Below are 18,490 nucleotides of genomic sequence, written 5' to 3'. Positions count from 1 at the left end.
AAAGTGAGTTTCATTTTTCATAGAATGATTCGATAGCTTTATAGTACGATTGGTTTGTATGGGAGCTATCAGATGACGTAGTTAGAGGGAAAATCTAAAAATATATATTTAAAGCTTAAATCATAGGTCGACTTTGAGCCGAATTACATTAAGATCGGTTAAACTTGTAAATAAAATGGACAATGTTGTAAAGTTTTAGAAAGACATTGTTAAATTCCCTAGGACTGACAGTCCTTTTTGGTTTAGGTCTCAATAAGTTTCAAAACATACCTATATCAATAACCTACAAAACCGGCCTAATCCCATCTCTGGTGAAAAGTTGAATCAGCTCCCATACATTTTTGCCCATTCTTCAAAGATTTAAAGATTAAATATTATCTAAAGATAAGAAAAGTTAATCTTGTTCCTTTTTAATACTTTAAAATTTAAGTTGGGTTGATGTTCTACTTGTAAATAAGTTGCAGTTATTTGAGAGACCTGATTAGGTCTTCCAAAAAGAATCTAAATGGCAATTTAGTGCTCAACAATCGAAATTTTAACACAATAATTTTCAATTTATTTTATTAAATTTTGTTTTTTTAAACATATCCTAGTTTAGGTTCAAGATTTTATATTATTATCTTTTATATTATTTATTTATATATTCTTGACTTTTGAAACACAAATCTCTTGCAAGCATAGTGTGGTAGTATAGGAAACTGAACAAAAGAAACAAACGTCCACCGTCGTCTTAGCATTGGTGATCAATTTTTAGTTGATATACTGGTACGATTTTCTCCGAACTTCTATGTTGTACTTACTAAATTAATTGTTAACTCTTTCCCATTTTGGGACTCTGAGTATCCAAAGTAAAATATGAATATTCTGGGAAAATCAAGTTTTTTGAATTAATTAATAATAAATAATAATGCTGGCACAACATTCCATGAAGGAACAAGGCCTTCTCACTCACAAGGGGATTTCTAGACATGCATTACTATCTTTTCTTGTACGGGATGAGGTTGTCAGTCCCATGTCCGTGGAATCAAGTGCAGTGAAGCTCACTGGATGCAATTCGAACACCTTTAACGCCACAAAAATTCCTGGTGACCTAAAGGGGATTTGAACCCGGGACACTTGCATCATAGCGAGTGCTCAACCACTTGATCCATGCCTTTTTAATTAATTAGAACCGATAAAAGTCGGATTCTTGTAGACATCATCTAATATATCTGGGATATTTTTTGTAGTACCTCGATTAATTCCTGGGCTAGGATATTTTTGATAAAAAAATCATCAAATTGGCTTCTTGCATATGATGCGATCCTAAAAAAGTTTGAAGTTGTCTCAAGTTCTTAGTCAATAAAAACCGTTTAAAAGTTTTACGTTTATCTAGTTATTTTACATTGAGAAAAAAAACAAATGAGCATTAAATTTTGATCTATAGAAAATCTAAATTCAGGATTAAATTAAAATAATGAAGGAAAGGCTTTCAGACTTCGCACACATTCTGATTTCGAACACTTCATATTTTTCCCATATACCTTTAATGAATCTGATCTATCCTAATGGGAAAAAATTTTAATAGGTAGTTATAAATATGAAGTGTTCCAAGCCAGAGTGTATGCGAAGCCTGAAAACTCTCCTTTAACTGTATGATACTTCCTTTGAATTTGAGGTTATGTTCATAAACCTAACGCAAAATTATCTTCAATTTAAAGACATTATTAAATATTAGAAAATTTGTACCTCATAATCTGTCTATGTACGATATCGTAAATTATCTACACATTAAAACTGAAAATTACAATGAAACTAGCTCAATTTAGATTTCAAAACTATCTCAAATTTGAGGTTACGTATTCAGGAAATATCTTTCAATTGGCTTTTAATTGAGGGATATTCACATTACTGCAATAACTAAATTTCACTTCATTAGCTCTTCCCTCTGAATTAAATGACTAAATTCGTTTGGTTAGTTAGTGCAACATAATCTTTCTGTGTACATATAGAAAATGCACTTTGTTAGATAATAATTCGACTCACATCCTAAAACAACTTTTCTTATCATATTATGTTTATTTTTTCCCGTCTGGTTCTACAGTAAACATCACAACTTCGTAACATAGTAACATTAACCCAATTGCAACAATTTTATCATGACAGTCTTTAGAGGATTTATGCATATTTTCCCACTGACTTATCACAATGCAATTGTGGAAAAAATAGTGGTGGTCAGTGTGTCTAATTCTTCCCGCCATTTCCAACTTGGTCAAGGTTTTTCTCCACCGTTGATCTAATTCTTCACACTTTCCCTCCATTGAAAGTATTTTGCCTTTTTTAACCTGGGGAGCTCTTTAATGGTCGTTTGGAGCCACAAAAGCCAGCAATTTGACTTTGAATCAATGACAAATTGGCCATTTGCTAGAGAACTTTAAAATTATACGAGAATGAGTCAAATGTTTTTGTGGGTCTCTCATAAGGCGTCTTCTTGTAACTTCGTAGGTGATTTTTAGCACACTGATGAATAAATAATTAGGAAAATATACTTAAGAAGGTGTTGTTGGGATTTTTTTTTCACATCCAATTAATCGAGAATTGCGTCTGAATTTTTCCTCATTTGAGTACAAGTCTTCAGAGGTTGCTTCCTCAACGCATTTTAATGTTAAAAATCATTGAAAAATCTTTCTCATTAGATCACCTAATTAACTTGTAATTTTCATAGGTAAATGCTTCTCTCAATTTCTGTTTCTTTTTACATGATTTTTCGGCAGCTTTTGCAATTTTTTCACACAAAAGAGCTTTTTTCTATGTTGTTTTTTAGTGAATTGAGGTGCGAATGAGTTAAAAAACAAGCCTTTCACAGAAACTTTTGAGTAATATTATAATTTTCTTTCTCTTTCTTATGGGTTGTGCATTGAATAACATTTGATTGAATAGCTCGTGGTGTTTACAAAAGCAAAAAAACTGATTGGAAATTGTGAAATTCTCGTTGGAATTTAGTGTAAAGTGGCTGGAGAATTCATTGCACCAAGACTAAGTGAATATGGTTTTGGAAAGTCAATTTGCTTAAATGAATCTAATTTTCAATTAATTTTTCCATAAATTTTAAAATTATTGACAACTAGTTTGATATTTTTCTATTCATTTCAATCTTTTGAGGAAATTAATTATTACATCTTCAAAAGGAATTTCTTATTGCATAAAGGTTTAGGGAGTATTTCATCTTAAGTGTGCCTAACCGTCTAAACTCTTAATTGGCGATGAAATCGTTAACCGTTAAAAATTCATCGTGCATCTGGTGTTCTTACTCACATGTTTAATTAATTCATTTAAAAAAGTTTTGGACTAAAGAATGATGGATAATCTATACACGGAAAAAATATATCCTAAAACTGTTCGTAAATTCCTATAAGGGACATACAAAGTGCTCGTAAATCGTTATAACACACTAAAAAATTTGTAAATGCTTATTTATTTATTTGTGGATTCATGTCCCAGTACAACTGTAGTTACACTTTTGGGCTGTAATATACTTTTTTACAAACATTGTTCGTAAAATTATCATTTGACAGGCATTTTTTGTTCACTTACAAACATTTATTCGTAAATGTTTGTAAGATTTTGTCATTAGTAAAGTTTTGTGAGACAAACAAAAATGTACCACCAAATGTTTGTAAACAAAAGAATTCTTGTTAGATATGTATGCTACGAACAATGTTCATGAAGAAGTACAAACTTTTACGAAATTTTTAGTGGGTTATAGGGTCGAAGAAATACCTCTTCGACAGGGAACCCCTTTTGTCAAAATGTTGAAATTTATTTAATGTTTCTAATAAAATGTGAGTAATATGGCGTTTTTCATTAATTTACGTTTTTCGATAAAGATAAGTTCAAAGTGTAGGGCATGGATCAAGTGGTAGAGTACTCGCTCTATGATGCAAGTGTCCCGGGTTCGAATCCCCTTTAGGTCACCAGGAATTTTTCTGGCGTTAAAGGTGTTCGGATTGCATCCAGTGAGCTTCACTGCACTTGATTCCACGGGGCATGGGACTGACAACTTCATCCTGTACAAGAAAAAAATAATAATGCATGTCTAGAAATCCCCTGCTAGAAGGCCTTGTTCCTTCATGGAATGTTGTGCCAGCATTATTATTATTATTATTAAAATATTTAAAAAACAGGGCTAAAAATTTCGATATTTTTTATTTTCTTAAGAAGGTCTATAGAGGCTATCTATAGAAAAAATTGAGCTGTTATCTTTTTTACCTTGAAAGATATTGAATTTTGAATTTTTCGATTTGTGGCTTTTTGCCCCAATCTCCCCTACCAAATTTTATCATAAATACAATATACGCATACTATTTAAATTGCTTCTGATGTGTTTCTAAACGATTGTGAGGACTGTGGTAGATTTTCGATTTATGGGAGGAAATTATAATTGTTATATTGAACTTGGAAACTTCTTTCTTGTGGAATATCTTTCGTTTTCAAGGTTAGATCTTACATAACCTTTAATTTTAGAATACCCTTCTTGTTGTTAAATAACATAAAAAAGATCCAATAGTTTCTAGAAATTGTTTATTTTTTTCATACAGTCGAGTTCCTCAAATTTGAACGACGGGTGAATTCAAAATGTAAAATTTGAGGTTATGTGAAGAAAGTTTTGGGTGGAGTTTGAATTATAACTATTTTTCTATGATGTTTCCTCAATATTATCGTATTATATTAATTTCCGCAACAAATTCCATTTATTTCACAATAAATTAAATTGATATATTCTCCAAAGTTATTTTTCTTAATTTAAGGAAAGTGCATTTCACATAAATTCTGTTACGTTTTTGAAAATATTGTTCAAAAATGTCATCTGTACCCTCCAAATTTTCAAATTTGAGGAACTCTACTGTACTTCCGCTTGCTTTGCATTTGACTGCGAGTAATGATTGATAGGTCTTCAAACTGTCTCAACGTATTTAATGCTTTTTTGCAAATATCTTTTATCTTTAAGCAAAATTATGTTTTTCATAATAGATCAAAAATTCGATATGGATTGCAATAGGATTTTGTACATTTTAAAAAATTTTAGCGTCCTTGTTCGACACGGGCTGTTATTCATTGCAAGTTCTATTAATTATCTTCATTGTTAACGAATTCAGTTTCTGCTGAAGATCAATGTAAAAAACCTCAAAATGATATTTATAAATTAGAGAGTTTAGTATTAATTTTTATTTATTAATTTATCAAAAATGTGTTACACTTTCCTCTTCTTTGAAGAGCATGATTTTAACTGAAATAAATATGATGATTGAAGTAAATAAAATCGATTGTGGATTTTCTAAATTAATAGCTGTATTTTTTAAGGGTGTAAAAATATTTTTTTTAAATGTAGAGCGTGTGGCCTATTCGAAACATGTCAACCCAGTCGACGGCCACAACCCACCAATCCTAATCCTTTATTCCTTTGACACGCCCAACCCCTACCATCCTCATGGGTGCTGAAAGGTTGCTTTGGGGCTCTTACTGTTAGGTAAATGTCCTCAGTCTTCAGTGAGTGAGCATCAGTCGCCGTGGACGGTTCACTCTCATGAAGTGAAAAATGGGTGGCACCTTCAGTTCTCCAATTTCCCTCTAAGTTTGTATTCTTCTATTTAGGTGAGCCCCATCTGGGCTTACAAATTCAGAAGTGGGATCCCCATTCCCCAAAAGTGGATCGCGAAAAGAACAGTTGATTAATTGTTACAGTTGTTGTGTTGAGACTTTAATTAATCTTGCATTGTGGTCGTGATGTGTAAAGTCCAGTGATACTACGAGAACACAGAAGATAAGATGGAGGATTCCTGTCGAGGAAAGTCTGCAGATGACTGGGGAGTCCATGCGGGATCACTAAGCCAACGCGGAGGAGACATCGTATTGTGGAGCCAGGAGATTGTGGAGCCTTAAGATAAGAGCGAGGAATTCTTCAAGAAAGTAATTGTGAGGATGGAGGTCTTAGTACAGAGAGATCATCGGAGAAAGATTTTGAGATAAGTCCATTCCAATTAAATTTCTAGAAAAAGTTATTTATATTGAGCAATCGTAGCTACAGATATAATGAGTGCCAATTTCATAGAAGTATATATAATATCAATCAAATATTTGACGTGTTATCATCAAAGGAAAAGTGAGGGATGATTTGCTGGGAAATTTGTGCAAACGATAACTAAAAATTATAAATATCATTTTGAACGTGTTTTAAATTTATTAAGGATCTAAATCACAGCCACAAATTAAAAGTTCGTCAGGGATACTTTCGGATGCAAGTCCTCCATAACTTCATCATTTCGTAGCATCTGTGATATAGTCTTCAAAATCACTATTAATTCCATTAATAAATAATTGTTTTCACGTCCCATGACCACTTCTTTACGGAAACACATAGTGAATCAAATTTAATAGAAAAGGTATAAATCTACATTTGAGACAACTATTTTAATAGATCTAGCGCGAGTTTTTCATGATTTACCAAGAATAACTTTTAGTGCGCAACTTAGTAAATTTATGATCGAGATCAGAAGATGTTAGCAAAATAACTTAGAAGTCTGTAGGGCCGTATGCAAGGAAATGATTTCGTAGGATTACGTAGGTTAAATTAAAATATTAATTGAGCAAAACTACTCTTCGAAACATTAGCAAATAATCTTTTCATAGCGATACTTAACACCCGGTCGATGACGAATAAATATCGGAAGATTTAAGAGGTCAATGAAAAGCAAAAATTTCATCTAGCAATAAGATTATAACATTTCGGATGAGACATAGAATAATTGCAAATGGAACTTAGAAGCTGTGTCGATGAATGATCTGTGAGATTGATGTGTGATAGAGGGCCCTCGAAAGTGTGTGTGAATGAGATTTTCCATTGCAGTTGTAAATTGAATCAAAATTGGGAATTTGAAGGAATTCGTATAGATTTGATCTTAGGAGAAACTATAATTTCAGTTGTATAGGCTACATAAGGTAAAGAGAAGGACACATTTTAAATTGAAGACGCGCCACAATTATGAATGTCAGAGGTTTATATTGATATCTATAAGTGATAAGACGTTTGATATTAAATACTTATCTTCAGAAAGTTTACGCGATCAAGGATCAATACCACATATGCTTCACGAACATTACCGCGATCACGGAATTGAAGGACATATTAAAATATTAAAAATTGGAATTCATAATGATAATGTTGAAATATAAGAAGAAAGGAAAGAAAATGATAAAGATGAGTAATCCATTTTCGAAAGTATGGGAATAACCCAAAAAAATGCTGGTAGAGAAGGGTACAAAGTTAGGTTTATGATAGGGGCTGTAAAATATTGAAATATTTTTGCAGACAAAGGGACCCGACACGTCGGCAAACTTAATGTTATATTGAAAGGATGCGTTAGAGGAAATGGTCTAAATGAGTTTTTCAATTGCTTAGACCCAAAAAGAAATGCGTCTGGGTTAAGGAACGAAAAACAACACCTCATTCAGGGATCATAACATAAATGCAAAAGGATCGACAAGCAAATTGGGAAAACCCAAATGTGTTGCAAGGACCCATTAGTTCAAGCGCCTTATGGAAATGAAGTAATTAGGTTTTTCAAACAGACATACCGACAATGTTGCAATTTATCCTACAAAAAAGGTTTTACAGTTTTACAATGCACCACTCATTAGGCGGGTCTTGGGATTTCCGGGATAGTCAGATACTCGGGTCGAAAACGTATCCCTTGCAATAAAACCCACATAAATAGATATGTGTAATGCTTTTAAAATGTATACAGCTGCATACCACATTTTTCACAAACTGTAAAATATATTAGACATCGGATAATTATTAACGAAACGAAGGATCTTCGAAAGAACATTATGCCGTGTCGCCATACCTAGAGAAATTTGAAAACTTTCCCAACCACATGCTCTTGGATCTGATCTCAATCAAAAAGGAATATTTTGGAATAAAAGGGGTAACTCAAAATTTAAGGAAGCGGATTTCAGATGGCAGATATATGATAGATAAATAAGACGGGTAATTCACGGTTATATAAGTCGAATTCAGTAACAATTAGATAGTATTTTGAAAAAGTCTTAATATTAATATAATCTCTTTAGAATTCTTAATACATACGGGAATACAGGGCTACGTAACATAAAGACACTAAATCGCGTGTAGATCTAGGTTGAATACGATAGGGAATATCATGAAACGTAACCATATCGACGCGACGCTTATTTTAGTCAACATTTGCGACATGGAAATTAACTTCAGTTGTACAACACTCGCGCAGAAAATATAGTAGTTTATTGATTGGGAAAGGCTTTGTCGAACCATCTACATCAACAGAAGATCGTAATTCGTTCAGGCGATATATGGAAATACTACAGATGGACTGTTCGTAGTTTGAAAATGACTCCTTAGAGACTGATAGATCATTATTGCGAGAGAAGGAATTATCTAAATGGGAGGAATAGGAACACGCTGTCATTCGGAACATTAATGGCCTTTACACACTATAATGAATGTTCGTCAATAGTTGCCATATTGAAGTAAATTGTTGATGCCAGAGAAAACTGTCAAAATTTCTTCAATAATGTAAAAGATAGATATCACTTTCTCTAGCGTGTGGATCTCATAACAGTCACTGAATGAATTCTTCGTTTTGAATTTTTTCAATCATAATTTGTTTACATGGCACAGTGAAATTACATGAAAAGGAAGTTTGTCCTGGATTTTACATGAAGAGAGAGAAAGAGGTGATCAAGTAGAGAACATGTATGATCTTCCACGAAGCTGGAGCAAATATACGAAACCTATTTGTAAGACCGTCGGGTTATGCTTACCGTGTTATGCAAGATAATAAAGTAACTAGAAATTGTTTTCCGGCAAAGATGCGTATGTCAATTGTACAGAAATGGCTTATCCAGGATAATCTAGGTTTCGAGAGATATAATATGTGATAGATGCGGATGGGTTAAATGTTAAAGAAATCCGAAAATTTTGGGAGTTATCTAAGAATATATCAATATGACGTGTAAGCAATCTAGCATCAAAGCATTTATTGCGGCATCTGAGGATTCATTAAATTAGACAGATCTTGAAGGAAAAGAAGGTTATTTTTGACGGTCGGTTTTAAAATAGTCAAAGGACTTTTACAGTATCTCGGGGATATCAAGTAAAACAGTTAATGTAAAGAGAATCCCGACGTCTATCGCATGTTGTAATTCAACTTAAAGTAAAGAAAGGAAAGTAAAGTCTAGTTCAAAATAAACGCGTTAATGCAGGATTCGGTGTTAAGAATTTCAAATCTGTGAATCAGTGATATTGTATTACACTTTATGGGATCAATATTTTTAGTATTCAGAAATCGAATCATATTAAAGGTACACATTTTTAGGATCACGGGATAATGAGGGAAAAACCTTTTTCTGCTGTCGAAAGTGCACAGGTAGAAAGTAGGACAACATATTCATTTAGGTTGACGGTTGAAATATTCAAAACTTTGAGTTGAAAGTTGTATCGCACGGATTCGCAAATAGATGGCGTTGTGTATGAAATAAACAAATTGTATGGAATCTAACAGGAGTATGAAGAAATAGTATGCTGTGTGTAAGGGTTTCACACATACGATGAGGTTTTAAGGAAGATGTTGTACGAAGTGATAACAGTCGTTACTATAACAAGAGATAGATGACATTATACGGACAGAAGTGTAATTATGAAAATTTTTGGACAAAGTCGTATTGTGAATATAAACATAGCACAAACAAGATCATAATCGAGTTAGACATGAACCAAATATAACAACGTGTGCAGTAGGAAGTCTAAAACCAACATTATAGTAGAGTAATTCGCAACGCACAATAGTTTTTGTTTTGTAGGTGTGCTTTTGATGTTTCAATGAGAATGAGTGAGATCTAGATATGTTAATCTCTCTTACTTTCATATGAGATTTCGAAGGCATGTTTGCAGGACGGGGGTTATTGTGCTCTGGACCTAAGGGAACGGCATCAAGAAAATAATGGAATCTTCAACAGTGTTTATGTATGAAAAAAAATAGTACAGGGGACTCTTACAAGATTCGACTGTAATGTATGAAAGGAATAAACGAATATAAATGAAACGTATTTCATGAAATACTAGAAGAAAAACAGAATGGCAGGAGTACAGAAAGGCTGGAGTCAACGGGTTTTATCCGAGCAAAGGGACAATAAAACTCAACTCATCAATGACAGGCTATATATTATTATAAGTAGGACACGGTATTTAGGGGTATATTCGGAGAATAGGAGCGATACTTTATAAACTCTAAAACACACGGTCGGTAAATGTATCACATGATGAAAACGGTAATCATGGGATAGTGGTATGATCAGATTCCTAGGTCCAGAGGTACGATCCAATTACAACAAAGCGGACAGAATCTGGCCAGGAGTGTGATGCATACAATCACTACATCCCAAAGTTAGGGAACAGGGACCGAAAGCGCCGAACACACCGAGTTTGTTCCAGAGGGAGGAAAAGAAGACTTCACATTGGAAACCAACAGGAGCAGTATTCGACAGAGCGCACATTCTACACTACAGCGAACTTCTACTACACGGATGACATCTAATTTGAATGCAAGACAACAGAAATATAACCAGTAGGACCGTTAAAGGGTTCTTATCAGAGAATTGAACTACAACAGAAGAGATTCAACGAAGGAGTCGACTACACTAAAGACTGAAAATGTCAAGTTAATATGCGACAGGAGTTTCACGGGGTACAAAGGCATGGGGCAGTAGTATTCTGGATGCTGAAGATAATCGCGACAAAGAGTTTGTAACTAGAAATCACTGAAGTTGTTCACTTCAAAGACGTAATGCTCCCAATAGGTCACATTATTGGCAGGCTTCTACATGGATACTTCTGGTTGGATCTAAGGAAATTCAGTCAGAATAGCACCGAGGAATTTGATATTGGAGGAGTAATCAAAGTGATAAAACTGAACTGAGGTCAACGTCATGATCATGATCCAAAAGGAATTGCCATGAATATGCAGACAACAATACCAAAACAACAGAGCTCTGTGAAAGTAATTGTTAAAGGACAGTTGACGGATAAGTTAGCGTTGCAGATGTTTTTGAGGAAGTCAATCACAGAAACTTAGTGATTGGGAAAATGCCACAGGAAAGGACAAGATGTCCGTATACACAGGGGTACTGTGTGAGGAATGCGCATTGAGGAACGAGACTAGCTTGACCTACGTGGACTGTGGGTTTTCGGCCAGTGATGTGCGGAAGTGTCCACTCCTAATGCAGTGATTGGCTCCAACAGGTGCTGTGGGTTTTTGGCTCTTCACGGGTATTTTAGGCGATCTCCAAATCTCTAGAATGCCCACGTCAAAGAATGTGATTTGCCCAAACAGCTACTCTGTTGGCTCGCGCTTCTCACGGGCACTTTCTCAATCATTGAGTCCGGGGAGTGTCACCCCTACAAATGAAGTGAGTAGCTATAACACGTTCCCATGTTGTAGCTTCTCGCGGGGCCTCCATTTCTGGTCGGTGGCAGACCAGGTCACAGCGCCTAGTAGTTAATAGGACTGTGGGATTAAGCTTGCTTAATCATTCGATCCATGGTGATAAGTGGATTCGAGCGCTCTATGTAACACGGAACTTAAAGGTTAATTCGCCTTCCTGGTATACTGGATTCCTAGGTGTTGTGGTGCTCTGGGCTAAAGGAGCAGGTTGGTAGCATACGGTCCTGGCCTGGGGCTCCTACCATTCACCACGCTGCCAAGGGACGGCAGCTTTGTCAGGATTGGCCGAATTGTAGAGCGTGTGGCCTATTCGAAACATGTCAACCCAGTCGACGGCCACAACCCACCAATCCTAATCCTTTATTCCTTTGACACGCCCAACCCCTACCATCCTCATGGGTGCTGAAAGGTTGCTTTGGGGCTCTTACTGTTAGGTAAATGTCCTCAGTCTTCAGTGAGTGAGCATCAGTCGCCGTGGACGGTTCACTCTCATGAAGTGAAAAATGGGTGACACCTTCAGTTCTCCAATTTCCCTCTAAGTTTGTATTCTTCTATTTAGGTGAGCCCCATCTGGGCTTACATAAAATACTTTTCTAGTTGAGTCAGATTCGATTACAATTGGATGAAAAGTATAAAAGCTTGGGGCAAAAATATGTTTTATGAAGTGCTCAATGCTTTTATATTCAGGTAAATGCATAGTTTATATTCCAAAACTCTGTAAAAGAGAATTGCGTAATTAGATAGATAGAAAGTTGTTTTATTCGTCGACCAGCTTAAAAAAGGGTTTAATCAGTTTAACATTTTAAATGTTCGTTTATTGCGACTACTGCCGTCTTAGTATTTCTAATTAACCTCTCAAGAAAAAAGTGGAAGTTTCATCATAGGTTCTATAAGACATGACTCATTTGATACGTTTTTAATACAATATTCCAAATAATTGTGCTATCAATTGTATCTATTAATATTGTTTTTAAATTTTCAAAATTATTTTTTAATATTTAGTAAATATTTCGGCGCCGGACAGAATCCCGAAAGCCAAAAACTCGAAATGCAAATTCTCGAAAGGTAAAATCCCGAAAATCAATATACCATTACAGAATGTTTAAAATCCTGAAAGGTACGGAAATATACGGAGGATAATTTGAGGAATAAATTCCTAAAGCACTGGAAATTTTCCTTTGCCTTTAACAAGCGTGGGTACATGGTGCAATCGTTCTAGTAGCTACGACGATCTTAAGAATTCGGAATTTTGGTGTTAGAGATTTTAGCTCATCCGGTATTTTGGTTCATTCGACATTTCGGTTTTTCAGAATTTCGTCCTATTCTTGATTTTGGCTTTCGGGATTCCGGCTTTTTAGGATTTTAACCTATTCCTGATTTTGCCTTTCGGGATTTTGGCTTTCGAGATTTTGATTTTCAGAATTTTGGTTCGTTTGGTATTTTACGTCATTCTGAATTTCGGCTTTTTGGTATTTTGACCCATTCCCTATTTTGGCGTTCGGAATTTTGGCTATCGGGATTTAGACTGGGACCCACATATTTCATCCCTTAAAATATTTTTGTGCTATCACGTTCTCTGTTTGACTACAATTTTGAATGTTTTAAATATTGTCAAGTTCCAGCCACTAAATTGAAAAAGAACTAAAAAAATAGAGACAGACAAAATGTAGCAAAATTATTTTTTTTTAACAATTTTCATAATGATACTGGGAACACTTATTAATGAATAACATTTGGAAAATAAATTCATCAACTTTGCTGTCTCCTATAAGGAAATTTCCTTGCTCAAAGCCTATCTATGGTAAAAATTTGTAGCCTATGTCCTTTCATTGGAAGATATATCGAATTTAGAAGTTTTCGTTTTGCCCTAGGTTTCTTTTTTATGATTAAATATTTAATAATTTTGTATAATATTTGACTATCACTTTTTTATTATTTTGGCCTCAAAAATGTTTTGTTAAATTATGTCACTATTAATAATTGTTTAGTTACCTACTCTTTAAATATTTTTTTACTAGGCAAAAAATTCGCTGTCAAGAAATCTCTATAATACGACATCATTGTTGGAAAGTCTCGAGGTCTTTCACAGGAGACACTCCCTAAAGTAATATTGATTAGTTCATTCAGGAAATATTCAATTATGACTCTAAAGCACAAACACTATCGATTTTATAATTATTATTAAGAAAAGAAAGAATAGATTAGCGCTTGAATTTTCTTGTCCATTAGATACTTTTTTTTGTAGCACCTTAAATAGCCTCAGGTGTTTAAAATTTAATATTGAAATCAAGGAATACCCTTCTAAATTGAAACCAATAAATTTAGAGCAACATTTTCTAATATTCAAACTATCAAATGCACTTGGAAAGTCTGCGGTTCATAAAAGTGATTTTGTGAGAAATTCCTCGGTTATTTTATGGAAAAAAAAAGAGACAACAGTTTACATGCAATCGAGAAAAAGAGACTTTCATAGCATATCTCAAAAGGGAAAATTTTAATGAGGCCTGATCATTAATTCCACGAGCTTTGTGACTCCAAAGATCTCTAAATCAAATACAATTTGTCATTCAATCTCTTGGGTTTTCAATTAAAAAAGTTAATTGAGGAAACTCTATCTTGCTAGGCGCAACGCGCAACTTCAATGGACTTTTCGCATTTATTGGGTTGAAATGCTGAACACACACGTGAAAAAAGTGACTGGCAGGTTATTTCAAATTGGAGATTCAAATCGATGATAGTGCAGAAATCCCATTGAAGTAAGATGTTGAATGTAAGAATTCTGCATGGTAGTGGCTGTTTTTGCATGAGAAATATTTACCTTTTTTTGTATTTTATGTACGTGAGATTGCCCGGAGAAAAATCCCGCCTTTTTTCTCATAAATTATATTTTCAAAAGATAATTTGAGAGAGAAAAAAAATGAGAAATTGACCTAATATCGAAATAACACTCACTTTCAATCTCTCTTGGGCTTCAGTTGCGTCTTCCGTGGTCAATTATGGTATGATTGATCTTATTTACTGCCTCATGCAATCTCAAGCTTCCTGCTCACCGATAATCCATTCATGAATATTGCACATTTGCACACAACTTGGTCAATTAGTGCATAACTTGTGCGATTAATCCAAAAAAAAAAAAAGATATTCCACACAGCACAATTTTGAATTTTTATTCCGTGGGCACTAAAGAATGTTGATCCCACAAATCACTCCAACTCTCTATGCACCTTATTTGAAAATTCCAGCAAGATCTTGCTAACCACAGGCAATAAAATTATCTATCTCACTGTCACAAGAAGTTGGGGTTCTCTTGCAAAATTTCACACAGACAATAACCTCTCACAAGAATTAACACCATTTGTGGTCGATGTACCTCCAAGACACACTTTTTTCCCACAGAAGAGAGACACTCTTGTGAATCACTTGGCAGATGATCACCAAAAGATACTCAATAAAGGGGGGCCCTCAATGTGCGCGCGAGCACATGAGAAATTGTTCCGTAGATCACATTCGCAAAGCACAAGAAGTCGATGGCAACCGCCTCGAGTTGCAGTCGAACGCGGACTAAAGCCCAAGAGATCTCATGATGTCTGTAAGACTTACACCAAACCAGCAGCACACCTCATTCAGGTGAAAACGGCTGGTGGATTGGGATCGATGCGATGAAAGAGAAAAGTCTGTGTAAATATAGTTGGGCAGTCAATAGCACAAGATTGGTTTGGCAGGTGAGAAGTGCATCTTCCTGCATATGATCATCCTTCGTTGAAAGTGCTTTCTATCCATGTGATATTTCGAAAAAGGGGGTCCCATAGAATGTCAATAAACAATCAAGGGAAAGTGGATCTGCTGGCTTTTGTACAAAGCACCTATTAGAAACTTATCCAGTCTTGATAGAATTGTGTAATCAATAGTAATGTTTAGAGAAGGGTCAACCAGGGCAAGTGCCAAACCCTCCAATCATCATTGTAATAGAAACATAAATAAATTCCTAAAACTCAGGATTGAAATAATTGAAATACAAATCGTGGCGATTGAATCAGCAACTGTGCTAACTGCATTTGCTTTGTGTCTACATTCGTCGTAACACTGAGAAAAAAAAGAAGGTGCGATTAATTTTTTCCTCATAACTTTAACACTTTTTAGGTGTAAAAATATATCAACATTTTTTAATGTTAATTTTTCACCTTTTTAAGGGTAAAATTAACATAAAAAAAGGTATCTTTAATCCCTAATACACCTAAAAAGCATAACATTTACACCGATTTAGGATCAATACGTGTGAAAGAAGAAATCTGAAAAAGTTAAAATAACATTCCGGAAATGTTTATTTTACCCTGCAGTATTGATGCGAAATCGGTGTAAATATTATGCTTTTTAGGTATATTATGGGTTAAAGTTACCCTTTTTCATGTTAATTTTACACTAAAAAAGGTGTAAAATTAACATTAAAAAATATTGATATAATATATTTTTACTCCTAAAAAGTGTTAAAGTTACGAGAAAAAAAGTTAATCGCACCCCCTTTTTTTCTCAGTAAGATACTATAAGGATACTCGTCTACTGAAGAAATGGTCGTCATAGTCCTAGTAGTTTAGTAATAAAAATTAGTGTTCGGTACTTCCCCATGTTCGGTGGTGTCTCAATTTCCCCTATATACGTAAGAACAGGTCCTGGTCAAAATCCCGAAAGCCAAAATCTCGAATTCTCAAAAATGTCATAGCTACTCCCAAGATTGCATCCGCGCTTGCTGGAAGCAAAGCATTATCCTCCAGGACATTATCCTCCGCAATGTCGTCTTTTAGAGATTTTTACCATTCGGAATTTTGGCTGCTATCAGTAAGACATGGTCTAATTTTAGACTTTGTTATACTTCGTACAAAGAATCGTCAGTCAGAGTTAATGAGAGCAAAGTGGGGACCTCCAGGACTTTTGCAGAACTCAACTAGTGCTCCTGATCCGAATTGACCGATCCGTTCACCATGACAGTCTAAGACCATCTTCAGAGAGGAGATTTAGCCCAGTTCCTAAGGGTCTCAAAATCTTCAAGAGCAATCGATTTTATTTTTTTTTCAGAATGTCATAGGTCATTTGCCCTTAATAATCCAATCAGAAATCAAAATTTTCCAAAAAATCTTGACCAATAAGAGAGAATTTAGCCATATGACTTAAGCCCAGGTCTGAAGCCCGTATAATTGGTTATTGAAAAGAACGCACTAATAACATCAAAAATTGGAGTTTCGGTCTTGTGTTGGTTTACAATTTGCAATTAGGATCAAATGCAGACCTATTGACACTTTAAGAACTCGTATTATGACCTAGTTCCATCCTTTTCTGTACCATTTGTGATACGAAATTTGAACACCTATCTCTATATAAATGGTATTTTAATAAAAATTGCCCTTTTATAAAATATTTGCATTTTATTAAATAAATTATATAAATTTCAATATTTTTGGAGAAATTCCCAACGAGTATTTACCGATTTTCTGACAATAGATGAGAAGTAGGAGGAAAATTGATGTAAAGTAGTACAAGATCCAAGTTTTGATCCCTTGTAGAAGGTCTCAACCGTAGGACTGCATCGTTGACTAACTAAACAAATTTTAGAAGTGGAGAAATACCAAAATTCCAAATTGTGATACTTTCTGCTCATTTTGACACTACATATTAAAACACTACTGGAACATCTTCTAAGTTGGGGCTAAAATTAGACTCAATACCAAGCGCAATACAAAAGAGTGTTCAAAATCCTCAACGACAAAAGGCCCAGCTATCAACATTATCTTAACACATATTGACGCCTATTAAATGAAATTTCATTTGTGATGTTTATGCAAAAAGTAAAAGTGATGTCCTTTCTTTCCAAGAGACCCATATGAGTCTCTAACCGTGACAGATTTGAAAATTCTAGTAGGTATATTCACTGGTCGCTTTCTGAATTGAAATTTCGGTCTCGTGAGCTGTTTTTCATTCGGGTTTTCTCTACTAATGTTTCGATCGTGGAATTGGAATTTAATCAGATCAATTAAAGACAACTTGGGAAATCATCTTAAAGATTGATCCCAAATAAAAAAGAACTAAATATTTATTACTGGACTTATACAATTTTAATCTTAACATAGCATTGCTTGGTTTTTATCGATTGTCAGTAAATGAAGAGGTAGTATGACAAAGTAATCCTCGGGAACAGGTCCCAACCCAGGGCCAATACATTGGCCACAAATAAATGATTGAAGAATAGCTCAGAAAATTTAATTCCAAAAACTGCCCTTTCGTAAACGAACAGTTTCAATTTTTCAGTCTTAAAGATTAAAGTTTAATAAATTCTGGAAAAACAATAAATGATTTAGAAATATCTAAGATTGAACATCTAAGATCGCAGGAATATATAATTTATTCTTCAACTAATTTACTGTAAATTGAACTAATAATTGAATACAAAAATCATAAGGTTGAAGCTAAAGTTTCAAACTCGTTTATTTATTAAGTTTAAATTCTCGTTTATTGAAAATAATGTATGAATTTCTAGTTTGGGCCTCACTCTTTTGTCTTACTATTTATTTTAAAAACAAAGTTCTTTAAATTTTCTTTTCACAAATTGCGTTCATTTACCAGTAGAATTCATTTAACAGTATTTTAGAAGTATTATTAAAGTTTAATTTTTTTGTTTTCGTTTGTCATCGTCATCATTTTCAACCGCTTATCCCTATTGGGGTCGCGGGCCCATGACATCCAAATTAGCAGCCCACGCTTATCGATCCTCCGTCACTTCAGAAAGATGTTCGGGTTCGATCCTAAGGCGTTTCAAGGCAAGATTCTGAATTTGATTCAGCCACCTTGTCCTAGGTCTGCCTCGAGGTTAACGCCTTCCATTTAATTATAAGTTTTCTAGACTTGTCAGCTTTTTATTATTTCAGTTTAATTCACATTGAAAATCCAAAAATAAAAAAAAACATTAAGAATCTTAAAAATACGAA

At 34.4% G+C, this 18,490-nt stretch overlaps 2 protein-coding genes across 3 annotated transcripts in view; one reads left to right on the top strand and one right to left on the bottom strand.

The window, feature by feature from the left end:
* LOC129807698 (uncharacterized) overlaps nucleotides 1-15,082 on the bottom strand; it is a 33,807-nt gene extending 18,725 nt beyond the window's left edge. The window contains exon 1 of one of the 2 annotated variants that reach the window (XM_055857146.1): nucleotides 14,469-15,082. The gene's annotated coding sequence lies outside the window, so the exon portion shown is untranslated. The remainder of the gene's footprint in view (nucleotides 1-14,468) is intronic. The other variant, XM_055857145.1, reaches the window with a different exon arrangement.
* The window catches only part of LOC129807695 (nuclear pore complex protein Nup93-1), a 90,872-nt gene that overhangs the window by 47,867 nt on the left and 24,515 nt on the right, over nucleotides 1-18,490 (top strand). The gene's annotated exons all lie outside the window — the stretch shown is intronic.

This window comes from Phlebotomus papatasi, chromosome 3 (assembly GCF_024763615.1).
Source record: "Phlebotomus papatasi isolate M1 chromosome 3, Ppap_2.1, whole genome shotgun sequence".
Lineage (NCBI taxonomy): Eukaryota > Metazoa > Arthropoda > Insecta > Diptera > Psychodidae > Phlebotomus > Phlebotomus papatasi.
This window is presented reverse-complemented; position numbering and strand designations above follow the sequence as displayed.